Genomic DNA, 17,084 nt, shown 5'->3' on the forward strand with positions numbered 1-17,084 from the left:
CAGAAAAATTCAAGGAGTGAAATAATTAAATAGTAAAAGAAAATGTGAAGGAAAAAAATCTTCAGATGAAATATGTTCATGGAAAACAGAACTGGATGACTTGGGAGTTTCCATTGTGGCTCAGTGGTAATGAACCCAATTAATATCCATGAGGATGTGTGTTCAATCCCTGGCCCCATTCAGTGGGTTAAGGATCTGGCTGTGAGCTGCAGTGTAAGGTTTCAGATGCAGCTCAGATTTGGTGTAGCTGTGGCTGTGGCGTAAGCCAGCAGCTGTAGCTCCAATTCAACCCCTAGCCTGGGAATTTCCATATGCTGTTGGTGTGGCCCTAGGAGAAAAAAGAAAAGAAAAACGAACTGGATTACTTAAACCATTTTCTTTTTCACAGTCTTATGAAACTTCAGAGCACAGTTTCCTTCATTTATTCATTCAACAAATATTCAATGAACCACCTACATGAACCAGGCACTAGTAGGCTATAGGTTTATGATAGTGAACTTGATAAAGGTCCTGGCCTAAGTGGGGGTAATAGACTATAAACAAATAAGTAAAAAAAAAAAATTAGTTAAAAGTTACAGATTGCCTGGAGAACTATAAAGGAAACAGAGTGCTGTGATCCAGAATAACAATATTAATGTGGTAAGGTGGTTAAGAAAAACATCTCTGAGAGGTGGTATTTAGACTGCTGCCTGTGGGGGTTCAAACTCAACCGACTCGGTGCTCTCCAGAAGGGTGCCTTTTCCTACTTCACATAAATCCATGTGTGGGTTAACATGGAGGCTCTAAGCATTTAAGCCAAAACCTGAAGGGTAGAAAGGAATCAGCCATGTAAAGACTTGAGAAGAAAGTAGGCCAGATAGATAGCCAGCAATACAGAGGCTCTGAGAGAGAAAGGACACTTCATTCCAGGAGATGACAGGAGGCTGCAATGAGAAAATGAGTGAGTGGACAGTGGCAAGAGGCAAGAAATTGATCTAGAAAAGGAGGAAAGAATCACACATGCAGAACTGGCTGTATAGGTTTTGGATTTTATTCTGTTCATTTAAAGCAGGGAACTGACATGATCTGATTTACATTTTTTTAAAGAGTATAGAGCTATACGTTGAAGGTCAAAATAACAGAAAATGGTGGTAAATGGGATGGAGGAAAAATCAGATGAGGAGGAAGGAGTCCTGAGGAGTGAATAAAAAGGAAGAGTTGAGGGTGACATTTCGTCATAACACCAGCTATTGAGATGGTCAAGACTGAGGGAGATCCAGATTTAGAGACAGAAATTCATTTTTGTCATGTTCAATTTGAAATGCCTAGGAGACATACAAGAGAAATGTCAAGAAGATATTTAAAAACGTAAATCTAGAGCTCAGAAAGGAAGTCTAGCCTACAATATAAATTTAGGAATTGTTAGCAGATAGTTTTTAAAGCAGAAGGACTGATAAGATCATATAGGGAGAAGGCATAAAGAATAGAAAAGAAGGTAACAGGTACTCCGGCATCTGTGGGTCACATAGAAAAAGGAAAAACGGGAATTCCCACTGTGGTACAACTGGACCGACAGGGTCTTTGGAGCACTAGGGCACAGGTCCGATCCCCAGCCCAGCATAGTAGGGTTAAGGATCCAGCATTGCAGCAGCTGCAGCATTGCCACAGCTGTAGTGGAGGTCACAACTTTGGCTTAGATCTGATCCCTGGCCCTGCAACTCCATATACTACAGGACAGAAAGAAAAAAAAAAAAAAAAAAAAAAGAAAAAGAAAAAACATATGAAGGAAAATGAGCTAGAGTAGCCAGTTATTTAAGAAAACCAGTGTAGTGTGCAGTATAGAGCCCAGAGAAGATACTGTCAGAAAAGCCAATTACAGAGTTCCAGTGGTGGCTCAGCAGTAACAAATCTGACTAATATCCATGAGGACATGGGTTCGATCCCTGGCCTCACTCTGTAGGTTAAGGATCTGGCATTGCCTACAAGCTGTGGTGTAGGTTGCAGATGAGGCTTAGATCCCGCATTGCTGTGGCTGTGGCACAGGCTGGCAGCTATAGCTCCAATTTGACTCCTGTTCTGGGACTGTCCATATGCTGCAGGCGCAGCCCTAAAAAAAGACAGAAAAGAAAGAAAGAAAAGGCCAATTAGGAGGATTTAATTAAACTGAGCACAAACGAAAGAGTCAGCCAAATAGAGGTTGTCAGTTACCTTTACGAGAGTGATTGAGAGATTGAAAAAGGTTGAATTTGCCATTTATCTTAGCAACATTATTTGAAGACAGTAGAATTTCAAAGTCTTAGTGAAAATTAATTCTGAACCTAGAATTCTATAGATAGACTATGCATTCAAGGATAAGGACAAATTAGGACATTTTTCACTTTTTTTGGACCCCTTATGTACCTTTTCAGAAAAAAAAAAAATGCTTAAGGAAATGATCTAGCAAAATGAAAAGAGAACTCAAGAAATATGAAAAGCCAGTAATAGGATCTACTCTAGGAATGCAATAAAAAGATATTTCAGCACACATATTTAGACCTTCAAGGTGGTCAGTAATATTAAGAACAGGAAGTTAAAAGGATCTCATAAGAGTATCTTTTTTAAAAAAAGTATATTAATTTTATGAAATAGCATTATTTAATACCTTAATGATATGATGACATATGCTTCTTCTGTCATCAACGGAGAAGAGACAATTAGAATCTTTAGTAAAGACAGAGTTGTATAACCCATTGTCCAGAGATGAAACAAACTAACATGTGACATTTTTATAAGTAATCAATGGTCATATAAGAAACTCTGTTTGACATTGATATCTGGAATGTTCTCCTTCAATAAGCATAGATTTAGTAACAAGGTTTACATTTCCCTTTTTACAAGTCTGTTTATACTACTATTGATTCAGCAATGAGTAAGATTTACAAAAATTGTAATACTGAAAAAAAACCACTTTTTAAAATAAATTCAGAGACAAAATGCAGAAGACAATTATTCTAACAAAGTAAATATTATAATTATTGACTGTGTAAAAGTAGTGGTACAGTTAATGGAAATTGGGAAATGGAGGAAAGTGAAGGCATGCAAATATATTAATCTTACATAATGGAGGAATCAAGAGACATTTCCTAAAGTATGGCTGGACACTTTCTAAAGGTAGATCAAAAAATAGAGGTTTAAGGAGTTTCTGTTGTGGCTCAGTGGGTTAGCACTCAGCATAGTGTCTGTGAGGATTCAGGTTCAATTCCTGGCCTTGCTAAGTGTGTTAAGGATCTGGCATTGGCACAAGTTGTGTCACAGATGTGGCTCAGATCCAGTGTTGCCTGTAGCTGTGGCATGGGCCTCGGCTACAGTTCCATTTGATCCCAAGCCTGGGAACTTCCATATGCTGCAGGTGCAGCCATAAAAAGAAAAAAAAAAACAAGAGGTTTAAGTATATTTAAAGCAATAAAGTAACAAATAGAACTTAATGTACTATGATTAAAAATTGCTAAAAGGAGACTAGGAAAAGAAAAGTAAAGGATAATGTAATTAAGCTAAATTCTTTTTTCTTTTCAATTAAATTTTTTTTTTTTTTTAATTTTTAGGGCCTCACCTGTGGCATATGGAAATTCCCAGGCTAGGGATTGAATTGGCTGCAGCTGCTGGCCTACACCACCACCACAGCAACTCTAGATCCGAGCCACATCTGTGAACTACACAGCAGCTTGCAGCAATGCTGGATCCTTAACTCACTGTATGACGTCAAGAATCAGACCTGCATCCTCATGGATACTAGTTGAATTCTTAACCTGCTGAACCACAATGGGATCTCCCAATTAAGCTAAATTCTTATTGTTCTTTTTCAACTTTAAAAATGTCAGGAATTTTTTTTTTTAAGAACAGGAATTGAACCAAAATGTGGCAATATATGTATATTATGTTCAGTATGGAGGTAACTACCAAAAGTACTAAAAACAGTTTGATGTAGCAATCTTTAGGGCAGAGTGTTTCAAACTGTGGGAGTGAAGTCAAGTTAGTGGGTTACAATCTGTATTAAAAGAGGAAGAAAAATAAGAAAAAGAAAGTAAAATTGATGAAATTTTTTATCAACTATGTATATGTGTGTATGTGTCTAAAATGTACTTCCTACTTTGAGTTCTGGTCAAAAAAGTGCTCTAGGAAGTAGAACTAGGTTGTCAACAGTAGTTGGGCTGCATTTTTCATATTTCATTTTTCTACTCATGTTTGAATTTTTTGTATTACTCATGCATGTATAACTTTTTCATCATAATAATTTAAAATCTGTTTTTATACATAAAATACAAATTCATAAGTTTTCATAATGTGGTATATTTCCTAACAAAAGCAAATATTAGGCAATTTTATTAAGAAACAAAATTATAGGCAATCATACCATCACTTAGCAAGAAAGGAAAAGTTAATAAGTTTTAAAGATTACTTAAGGCTCAAGAGAGGAAAGGCTGGGGCAGGGCCAAGAATTTAAGACTTTAGGAGCTCAGGCAATGGATTAAGTAGGAAAGAGATAAAGCAAGGCAAATCAAAAGTTTAAATATCATTGTCACAATGTAAACCAATGATAAGGATGATCTTGAATCAACAAAAAAATTGACTTTATTGACTCTATGTAATGTTTCACCTATCAGTGAACACGGTAATTGCTTGTATTTCTGTGGAAGCTTTTAGTTTTCCTCAATTTGCCCTTACAGCAAATTTGAGACAATTTTTGAGTACCTATTTGCCCAGATCCTCCCTTTTCTAAAAGCTTCCACTCTGTTGGGGTGAGACCTCTATGGCCATGTGCACTTTGTAACCTACCACCTAGCCATACCTAATTTGACCAAGGAGAGACTACTGACCCAATCTGTACTGGTCAGAATTTCTCTCCTAGGAATTTGGAATTAGAACTGAGAAATGCCAATCATTTTGTTTTAGTCATTTAGCCCGTAGATACACAGAAAAGAATTCACCTGCCTAAAAAGGAAAGAATAAAGCATAGGGGGGAGGCCATTAACTGATTAAGTTAACAAATATTTGTTAAGTACCTACTGTTCCAGGTACTATTCTAAGTACTAGTGATACAGCAGTGAAAAAAACCAAGTCTGGGCCCTTGTGAGTATATATTCTTGGGGCAGGGTGGAAGATGATGAACAAACAAACATTTAAGAAAATCTCAGATGTAAGTAATTGGTTCTGTGATGAAAAATTAAAGGTAAGAAAAGAAAGCTTAACATTGGGATCAGGGACGGCCCCTCTGAGGAAGTAATGGAGCAGAGACTTGAACTAGTTAGAGAAGCAAGCCAGGAATACACCTGGAAGAATTGCTTTCAAAGCTGTAATTCTAGGACATGCAAAAACTTTGAGTTGGGAGCATTCTTGGGAAGTTCAAAAGACATAGTGGCAGGAAGAAAGAAAAAAAAAATAAACCTACACCTATAAATATATAAAGAAAAGTTCTTAAAAACATCCAGAGAGAAAACATAACTCAGTTATTAAATAAATGGATTAAAGATAGCCTCTGTATATTGGTCTCTATGTTATTTACTTATTCACAGCAAGTTAGGATCAAAACCTGTCAGTACCAAACTCAAATTTTTACACATCTGGTTGCTTTAAGTGCAGTGCAAATAAGCAGATTTCTAACCACCTAGATACTACCTCCTTGACAAAAAAACCCTGTAGCCATAAAAGACCCCAAACTACTGCTGCCCTTCAGATATCTCTGACCCAGAGATTCCCTGCCTTACCACTGAGTGACATCCTATACACATAGCCCCCTCTCTAATTACCCTGTCCTTAAGAGTTCAATTACCCTTTTTCCCTTCTGAGTGGTGGCCTCATGCTGCTCTCTGGAGGATTTCTTGCTATGAATGACTTACTTCATGAAGGCCTAAGTGCCACCTAATTAACCTCATTGTGCATTATTGCCATCTCATGGTTCTTTTTCTTGATCTGTTCTGAAATCCTCATAATCACCACACCAATAGAACAAAATTAGATTAAAACTGACTTCGCAGCTGCAACAATATAAGTCAGAAGACAACGGGATAATATATTCCAAGAAATGAGAGCAAATAATTGTCAGCTTAATATTTTATACCTAGCCAAACTATAGCTTGAAAGCCAAACATTGACTAAAGGATATGCTTCATAATTAAATAAATTATACCACAAGGAAGGAATGATATACCCCTTCTCAAATGAAAAAATAGTGATGGGCAATGACAGCAGATAAATACATGGGGAAAATCTAAATAGGTATTAATTATATATAACAATGATAAATAATGACTTATGAAGCAGTACAAAAATAAGATGAAGCTAAAATGCTAATGGTAATAACATGTGCAATGGGGTAAATACAGGAAAACTATTCTAGGACCTTATTTGTAATCAAAGTAGATATATCAATTTTAAACTCTAAATGTTTATATTAAGGATATAACTAAAAGATATATAGAATGTATTACTCCAAAATATAATAGAGGGTAAGGTAAATAAAGATAATTTATGTAATGCAATAGATAGCAGCAAGAGAAAAGAACAGATTTTTAAAAGTAAAAATAAGAAATACTTTTAATTTTTAAAGGGAAAATAAGCATGAAATAAAATGATAGGAAAAAATCCAAATATATCAATAAATACAATAATAAATGTCAACAGATACAACTCACCAGTTAAAAAATAGATATCAGATTTTAAGAAAAAACATATAAACTTGTACTGAATTGAATTTTCAGGATCTTTGTCTAGTATGAAGACATAGAAATACTTAAGTAAATGAAAGAAGTTCTACAGTAAGTCAAGAGAAAAAAGTTAAAGGATTAGAATAAAATGAATAAAAACATCGTTATGTACAGATTGTGTACATAGAAAAATCCAAAAGTGTCTGCTCACAAATCTTTAGACTTAATCAGAGAATTTGTCAGTGTCTGCTATGATTTATATACAAAATTTAAATGTATTTTATATGCAATTAAGAAAATATTTTAAGATATAACTTTTATAATAGCAAGAAAAAAATTATAGCGTCTTTTGGATACTAGGCATTACGTTATAGAGGAAATTGTAAAACTTTAATGAAAACAAATATATTGAGAAATAAAAGCACATCAGTGGCTAGAAGGCAATATTGTAAAGAAAACAAGTATTTCAAAACTGATCTAGAGGATTAATCTCAGTTGAAATCTTAGATGAATTTCTTTAACTTGACAAGCTTGACAGAATTTATATGGAAAAATAAAAAGCTCAAAAATAGTCAAGATATTCATCAAGAAGTAGAGAAGATTTGCTCTATTACATATGAAGACTTTTTATTAATTTATATATTAAGTAAAACATATTGACAATGGCCCAGTGATAAAGAAAAATTGACTGGTAGAACTAGAATAGAGTCAATAAACTGATCCATATATATATAGTAACTTGATTTATGCCTGATGGATATTATGGATGACTGGAAACAGATGAACTTCAGTAAATGGTACTAGCCTTTTAACTGCTTACCTGCAATATTCTTGTTAAATGAGACTATAAATGTCCATATTGTTTAAACTACTGTTGGAGCTTTCTGTTACTTGCAACCAAGGAGTTCCTGATACAGGTCCTAGCATCCCTTGGCCAAGGACATGTGATTAAAGTTGTCCAATCAAAGTGGATTCTGGGACTTGTTAAGGAACAACAGGGAAGAAACTACACTTCTCCTATTAAACTTGAATCTGAAGGAATAAGTGCCTGAAGTTTCTGGGGACTACCACATGAAACCTTAGAGTGAAGCCAACACAGGGAAAGCCAGAGTGAAGGACGAAGAGAAACTGGTGAATTGCTTTGAACTGTTTTACTGAGGCCCATCTTCTCCTGTCTACCCATGAACTCTTCAGTTATGTAAGCCAATAAATTCCTTATTTATTTATTTGTTTATTTATTTTACCTTTTATTTTTTTTTCTACTTTACAGCATGGTGACCCAGTTACACAAACATGTATACATTCTTTTTTCTCACATTATCATGCTCCATCATAAGTGCTTAGACATAGTTCCCAGAGCTACACATCAGGATCTCATTGCTAATCCATTCCAAGGGCAATAGTCCGCATCTATTAACCCCAAGCTCCCAATCCGCCCCACTCCCTCCCCCTCCCCCTTGGCAGCCACAAGTCTATTCTCCAAGTCCATGATTTTCTTTTCTGTGGAAAGGTTCATTTGTGCCGAATATTAGATTCCAGATATAAGTGATATCATATGGTATTTGTCTTTCTCTTTCTGACTTACTTCACTCAGGATGAGAGTCTCTAGTTCCATCCATGTTGCTGCAAATGGCATTATTTTGTTCTTTGTTATGGCTGAGTAGTATTCCACTGTGTATAAGCCATTTTTAGTTGAATTGCCCATCTTATGCAACTGAAATGATCTGACTAGAAATGGTAAACTCAGCTCACTTTCTCAAAGAGCTTATCATAGAAACCATGATCATACACTGAATTTTTTCAGTGTGGCTGGCTATAAAGTAGATGTGACTGATAAAGCCATTGTGCAACCAATGTATAGATGAGACCACAAAAGCAGTAACTAGTTTGATTGAAACATTTGGGTCATAGTAATATTTACATCTTTTGAAAATTCTGAGAAAAAACAAAAATATTCTATTCAATAAAACCAAAACCGAAGTGTTGAGGAACAATGACATAAGGTCAGAAGGAGGGCTCAATTTTGTTAGCCAAGTAATTAGAGTGCATAGGATTGTAGAAAATAAACTCATGCCTCATTCTCTAGGTTTATGGAAGCAATTTTTACAAATGTGGAGAATAAACTGCTTTTAAATTTCCAGTATTTTGTTAATTAGGGAGTCTTGCTAGGATGGCTTATGAAGGAGAGACTGAAGAAGATCATGAGACATGAAAGACTACATTTACATTTTTAGAAGATTTTTCAAAATAAGAGAGACCTAAAAGTCAGATAAATACCAGATGGATTTATGACAAAGAAAATGGTATACACAAGTAGTTACCAAAGTTAATTTTAGCAAGAGAACTTTTTTCCAAATGAAATCTTACAGAGAATTTCACTATGTCAATTAGATAGATGTTTGTTAGTATATATTTATTTTAAAAATTTAATTGTATTATATTTGCTTATTAAAGAGTAGGGGAAGGATGCTAGTTTGTTGAACACACTAAAATTTTTAAATCAAGAGTTATAGATGGCAGTTCCCCTCTTTTATCATCATTAGCATTTAATTTATTTCTCTATTTGCTTTAGTTATGTGGAAGTAAGATAAATAGTAATTTCAGGATGCTTTTGAATTAAACTGACTCAGAAGCCTGAGAAAGGAGTAGTAGATTTTCAAAATTTTTATCTTAAGGTTAAACCACTAAGCATGTCTATTAGTAGAACTAATTATCATAAATATAAAGGTTAAGGAAGAAGGAACAAAAGTTACAAAGATTGCTTAAAATACTTATGATGAGACACAATATTGTGACAGCACATTTACTTGCTTATTAGTCTATTGTTTTTGTTGCATAATTGACTGTTTTGCCTCAAAGGAGAATTTGCCACACTGATGCCTGAATATTTAACTGCCTTTTAACTGAGCATCCTGCATGTATGTTGTGGATTTGTGCTCCTTTGTACAATTTTATGTCAGTAAATGTACTGACATGTCTTAAATTTTAAAAATTTTTTAAAAAGAAAAATGTAGGACCATAATTTTCAATTTAATTTTCACTCATGAGAAGATTGTGAGCATACAAACATGTTGATGAGGAAATCACAAGGACTGTTCACAGATATTTCAGTTCTCTTCCTGGCCCACTTTGGAGTTGGTTGTGGCCACGAGCTTTGCTTTGGCCAGTGAAATGAGAACGGCAGTAATATATTATCACTTCTAGGGGGGTGCACAGTTTTCCATGTTTCCTTCCCTCTGCCACAGTGATCAAAGCAGCACACTACCGAGGAGTCTCCAGTGCCCCGGATTCCTTAGTGATGATGAACAGAACCCCCCACTAACCCACAATGAGCATGTGTATAATCACAAGCTGTGGATAAGCAAGAAGCTAGTCAGCAGAAAGAGGAGAGTGGGACAGACTTGCCGAGAGAATCTGAGATGCCATGAGAGAAAGATGAGAGCAGCTGATCCCTAGAATTTCTTTGGTTCCAGGTGCTTTCCAGGTCCCCTGGATTCTAACCCTAAACCCAACATTATCCTATGGAGCTTGAATAGGACTCCTGATGTTTGAACAACAACAACAAAAAGCTACATTAAACATAAATTAAACAAAAAGCTAAATTAATATTTTTTCACTTAACAAAGTGTCCCCAAAATGCTGAATCAAAAGTTACGAGCATTTTAATATGTATTGCCAAATGTCATACACTAACAAGGCAGGGAGTGCCCCTTTCATGGTACAGTAGTCTAGACGATAATGGTTATGCATATTAAAAGACAAAACAAGGTGGAAGAGAAAAACTCTGCAAATAGCAAAAAAAAAAAAGTTAAATCTATTAATCACTGTTTATTAGTGAGCTGAATTTTTTCAAATGTTTCTAAGTCATTTATTCCTTCTTTTGTAAATAAAAAATTAATTTCTCCCCTAAAAAGAAAAAAAAGTATTAAAAAAGGGAGTTCCCCTTGTGACTCAGCACTGACTAGTATCCATGAGGATGCGGGTTGGATCCCTGGCCTTGCTCAATTTGTTAAGGATCTGGTGTTGCCCTGAACTGTGGTGTAGGTAGCAGATGTGGCTCGGATTTAGTTTTGCTGAGGCTTGTGGCACAGGCTGGCAGCTGTAGCTCCAATTTGACTCCTAGCCTGGGAATTTCCATATGTCACATGTGCAGCCCTAAAAAGCAAAATGTATATATATGTGTGTGTATATATATATCTATATATACACACACATATATAATTAATTTCTCTTGACTATTTATTAAGATCTTAAAATTTTTTTAATGAGTGTATGTGAGCTTTTTGTATTGTAGTAATTGTCACAAATATTTGTACAGTTTGGTTTGCCTTTCAGATTTTTGTTATGTTGGTGTTTTATGTCAGTTTTTTACTGTTGTGTAATAAAACATATTTTTCTTCATTAAGTGGCATATTATCCAGTGCTTTGTTAGCATCTCCCATGACTTTATTGTGTAAAAATTATCATTCTAAACATTTTCATGTGCTATGTAAATCAACACCTTTTATATGTAACTATTAATATTGCTTCCCATATTTTTCCTTTTAAAGATCAAATTATTGATTCACAGACCCCAACTCTTTTTTCAACTTCTTTTAATGAAATGTCTAATTGTCCCACTGTATATCTCAGCAATCATATTCCCTCTGTCCTCACACAAAGATGATTCAAATTTTTAACTTATGTTAATTATTAAGCTGCTGAGAAGGATTTTACTGGACACCAAAGAAATACACCTGTCTTTACTCTTGAACTCATATCTGGGCTGTGTGTGTGTGTGTGTGTATTTTTTTCTGAAATCCTTTGGTGTCCTTGATTTTGCACTTTTATTTTGAACATTAAGCCCAATGGATAGGGCCTTTAGTTTTAGTTCATTTTTGACAATTGTTCTATTTTGTATAACATAACAGTTAAAAACAGTTTAGGGCTATTGTCAAATCAAACATTTAGAAACAACAATAGATAGAGTTCTGCCTCCTGAGGGCTGGTGTGACCTAATCCTAACATGACTTTTTGTCTAGATAATTTATGGTTCACTGTCTGTCCTGTTGACCCTGCAGCTATTGCCAGAACACAAACCTGATTTAACTCTGCTGCTTACAAAGTTTTCATGGTTCCCAGTTAACTACAGATAAAATCAAAACCTTTTAGAACAGAAAAACAGCCTTTAACCATCTGCCCTGGCTCTTTTTATCTTCATTTGCACCCCTCTTAAAATGTGTACAGGAGCTGCAGCCACAGAGAGGTGCTTGTCAGTCTCAAAAAGTTATTTCTCATGTCAGTGCTTTTGCACTTATCCCTTAATCCCATTTAGAAATTCCTGCCCTGCTCTCCCTGCTTCTCCATCCCAATTCTTAGTATCCTTCAAATACCAACTCAAAGTTCACTTCATTAGTGACAGACTTCCGAGTTCAGACTGCCTGGCAGTCAGTCCCCTTCTCCTCCAGTCCCCTTCTCCTCCAGTCCCCTTCTCCCCTTCTCCACAATCATAGACAAGTGGAGGAGAGAGACATGGAAAGAAACACATGGTCAAAAAGACCATGAACTCCTTAAGGACAAAGATCTCATCATTTATTCACTTCTATGTCCCTGCACCTAACTGTCAAATAAATAAATGTTGAATTGAATTTGACTGAATCATAAGGAATGAGTTTAATAATTGCATTTTACTTTTAAGAATATCAACTATGTAGATTTTCTTAAGTTATAGGTTCATAATTTGACCTTAAAAAAAAATACAAGAATGGTTGCTAAAATTTTATAAATGTTATGTAATTTTTAAAAAATTTCAGTTATTTATATATTATTTTTAAAAAGTACATAGTGTTTTTTACTTTAAGGAGGTCTGTATAATTCATAGGATTATATGAATGTCTCAGGGTAATTTGGAAGTATACAAAGCTTGGAAATAATATTGGAATGGATAGCTGAAATGCAAATATTAAAGTATAGGAATGTGCCAAAAAAGAAACTCTCGCCTGAAAAGAACACATGTTTTTTGCAGAAAGCAAAACCCTGACATATTTAATGAAGCGTTGTGAAATCTGCTCACTCAAGGCCCACGGAAAGCAAAGTCAAGGTTCAGACCAAACTTTGTTTAGAAACTTTGAAACCACGTGTTTAAAGAATGAGAAAGGTTTGTCAAGACTTTCTGCCAAAGCATATCACAAGCTTATCATGTGCTTCCTGTCTGCTCTTAAAAACCTAGTCTCTATAAGCTAGCCAGATGCTGGCATTTGGAATAGCCTCTAGTTAGGTCTCAAACCTGGTCGCATCTTCATTTCCCAAAAGAAGCACCAGTAACTTTGCAGTCTCCTCTGTCTCATATAACTTGTTAACTCTGTTTCATAAAATTCCTCAATTTTAACTTTAGAGCCATGATATCAACATTTATAATCCTGAAAATACAAAAATTAAATTGAAGCTAATGAAGGTAATCACCTTCCTAATAAACCTGCTCATTCTGTATGCTCTATTATATTGCAGCCATCTTTCCAACCATCCACCTGAAAAAAGTTGAAGTCATAACAATAGCAGGTAACATTTATTGAGGGCGCTTAATGTCCCAAGTGCTGTGCTTTTTTATCTCCTTTAATTCTCACAGGAGTTTCTAGGAAGAAAATGACTAGAATACATGTTCCTGACCTCCCCCTTTGGTCTCTTCCCCCCCCCCCGCCCCAATTCCATAGTGGAGCAATTTAGTAACTGACAGCAGCAGGCCTTTGATGGTAATGTGTGTTTTTTAAGGACATCCATAGGAGAGGGTAGATACCAGATATATGAGGTCTGTAACTTTGGGAAAAAAGAGGGCTGCACAAGTAGATGGAATCATTCTGCTTCCAAGTGTCTGAGAAAAGTGTTTCTCTCCCAAGTACTTGGAGGGCCTGGAAGAAAAGTATATAATATTAGAATAGTGGTTCTCACCTGGACTGTGGCAATTACATCATCTGGGAACTTCTTAGCACTTGTTCTAAATGCACATTTTCCAACCTCACTACGAGCCTGCAAATCAGAAACCCTGGGAGTGAGGCCCAAGAAGCTGTGTTTTTGTTTTTGTGTTTTTTTTTTTTTTTTTAATGGCCACACTTGCTGCCGATGGTCATTCCCCCAGCCCAAGGATTGAATATGAGCTGCAGCTGCAACCTACACTGCAGCTGTGGCAAGGCAGGATTCTTTAACCCACTGCTCTGGGCCAGGATTGAACCCATGCCTCTGTAGTGACCTGAGCTGCTGCAGTTAGATTCTTAACCCACTGTGCCACAGCAGGAACTCCAAGAAGCTGTGTTTTAATAAGACCTCCAAAAGATCATGATACATATCCAAGTTTGAGAACCCTGGGGCTATAGGAGCAGATGGTTTAATATCTTCCAAGCCGGAATCCCCAGCCAGCTGACCTATAAAGGTGCTGAGGAACTTCTATCTGATAGTAGGACACAGGAAATTATAATGCATTTAATAAACTCAGTAATTTGAGGGGGATTTACCTAGCTGATCAACCAGAAGGAGTGACTCCTCTAAGAAGAAATAATCAGATAGAAGATAACTTTAATATTAATAGCAGTCCTATTAGCTCCCTTAATGGGAATCAAAACTTAAAGAGGTTAAATGGCTGTTTGAAGTTACACCACTAGTAAGTAACAGAAACAAGATTTGAACCCAGGTCCCCTTTTTACCTCCATATATACATTCTAAGTACATCTACTTCAACTGTTTCTGTAGGACTTTTATTTTTTAACTTTGTTTTAAATTGTGATATATATATATATACGCAATACATACAGAAAAGTGCACCAGCAACTCCTGTATGGCTCTGTTCTTCCTGAAGGTAACCACTATCATGACTTTTGCGATAATTTTTTCTTTATTAAAACACTCTATAAGCATTTATCAATCAACATAGTTTTTTTCCTGTTTTGAACTTCATATGAAAAGAATCATACTGTTTCTATCCTTATAAAGCTTCTTTTGCATCATCTTTGTGACATTCATCCATGTTGTCTTAGGTGGCCATGGTTTATTTTCATTGCTATATACTGTTTCATTGAGTGAATAAATATCTTATTTATCCTGGAATACATCATTTTTTGATTCCCACTGTCAGTCTCCTATGTCAGGTTTTTGTTACATGATTCTTTATTACTTAAGTTATCCCAGTGGCCCCTAACTATTCTCATTTCCAGGCTCTGTCCCTGCTGCTGCCAGAGGGTTCTTCCGAAAGTCAATGTTGATCATGTACCTCCTGTTAAAGGAAGTAGTTGGAAGAAGAAAGGCTGGGAGGTGGGCAGTGACACATTATCTGGGGCCTTGGAGACCATTTTAAGGATTTTGGTTTTTATTCTAAGGGTAATAAAAAGCCCTATCTGCCTATAGTTTGACTCTCTAAGCTCAGAGACTCTCACCACAGAGTCCCTAGATCCTAAGATTGGACCTCTTTGATAATTATGCCTGCAGGAGTCCAACCAAGTTGGCTAGGCTCTCCTTAAGCACCTAGAATCACTTCATCTGCTGGCTAAGTCCACTCAGCCTTGGTCCCATCTGTTGCCAGTTCTTTCATTTCTCTGTAACCTACTGTAAGTTCTGTAGGGAGGGCAAACTTTTACCTTTACCCTTCTTAAAATTGACATAAAACAGATTAGCAGGAGAAAAGCATACCGATTTATTTAATACAAATTTTACATGACGTGGGAGCATTCATAAAGAATGAAGGCCCAAAGGAATGGCAAAACCTACTTGCTTTTAGATGAGGTTGACAAAGAGAAATTATTTTAACAACTATTTGTATGGAAGTCTCTTAGTCTTTTAGGTCTTGATTAGAATGTTACATTCCTAGTGTACAGTGGCTCAGTGGTTAACAAATGAGATTAGTATCCATGAGGACACAGGCTAGATCCCAGCCTCTCTCAGTGGGTTAAGGCTCTGGCTTGCTGTGAGCTGTGGTGTAGGTCACCAGTGTGGCTTGGATCCCGAATTGCTGTGGCTGTGGCATAGGCCAGCAGCTGTAGCTCGGATTAGACCCCTAGCCTGGGAACCTCCATATGCAGTGGATGTGGTCCTAAAAACACAAAAATGCAAAAAGCCAAAAAAAAAAAAAAAAGAGAGAGAGAGAATATTACATTTCTTCTGGTACAGGGAGGATAACTTTCATATAGGAGTTTCATCTCCTGCTTTTAAAAAAGTCTGAGTATTTTTCTTCTGATGTTTTTCAAGTACCTTTAATTCAAAATACTTAATATGTCAGAGCAGCATATTTTGGGGGGTGGCATGCTCTGAACTCCTTCACTTCCCAGCATAACTCACATGTGAGACCATGTAAGTTAATACATATATGGACAAAATGCAATTTTATCCATGTATCCACTGACTGGACAGTGCAGTAGTGAACTATTAATTGCACTAAAAAATGGCAAATGAAAGAAAATGGAGGAATGCACCAGGAATCATAAGATTTAGCTCAAAATCTCACCTAAGTGGATAAAGACATTTCAAGTGTCATAACAAACATTACTAATTCATACCATTGAGTATAATTAGAATTACAGGATGTTGGTACCTCCATAGCTATAGACATAGTTATAGACTATAATTTTAGTGCAAGGGTTGGCAAACTTTTTCTGTAAAGGACTCGACAGTAAATATGTTCAGCTATGCAGGCCATGCAGTTTCTGTCACAACTACTCAACTCTGCCTTTGTAGGGTGAAAGCAGCCAAAGGCAATATGTAAATGATTGGGCCTGGCCATGTTCCAATAAAATTATATTGGCAGCAGATCAGATTTGGCCCAGAGGTTATAATTTGCCAACCTCAGCCTTGGTGTATAATTTCAGTCCTCATCATTGTTTGTTGTTTTGGTTTTTCCTCGGTATCTAATTTATGTTGAATAAAATGTACCACCTCGTAAGTGTACTTTTTGATGAGTTTTTAACAGATATATTCACCTGTGTACTAACCAGCCTAATCAAGATGTAAAACATTTCCATTCCCCCAGAAATAGAATACTGCCTTTGTGCCCCTTTCCAGTCAATCCCCATCACCACCCCAGAGTTTATCCACTCTTCTATTCTCATAGATTAATTTTGTCTAGTCTTGAACTTCATATAAAGAAAATTATACAGTGTCTGTGTATCTGACTCTATGGCTTCTTTCATGCAACTAGATTGTGAGATTAATTCATTGTGTTGTTGAGAGTATCAATAGTTCATTCTTTTTTGTTGCTGAGTAGCATTAAATTATATGAATATACCACAGTTAGTATGAATATACCTGTTATTAGTTTTCTCGGGCTATCTTAAGAAATTATCATAAACTTTGTGGCTTAAAACAATGGAAATGTATTCTGTCACAGCTCTGGAGGCTACACGCCCAAAATAAAGATATTGGCAGGGCCTCGTGCCCTCTTTCTGAACATTCTAGGGGATAATCCTGCTT

Source organism: Sus scrofa, chromosome 3 (genome assembly GCF_054392235.1).
Source record: "Sus scrofa isolate SSC_HxYL_T2T_F1_AM1 chromosome 3, Sscrofa_HxYL_maternal_Yorkshire_Landrace_v2.0, whole genome shotgun sequence".
Lineage (NCBI taxonomy): Eukaryota > Metazoa > Chordata > Mammalia > Artiodactyla > Suidae > Sus > Sus scrofa.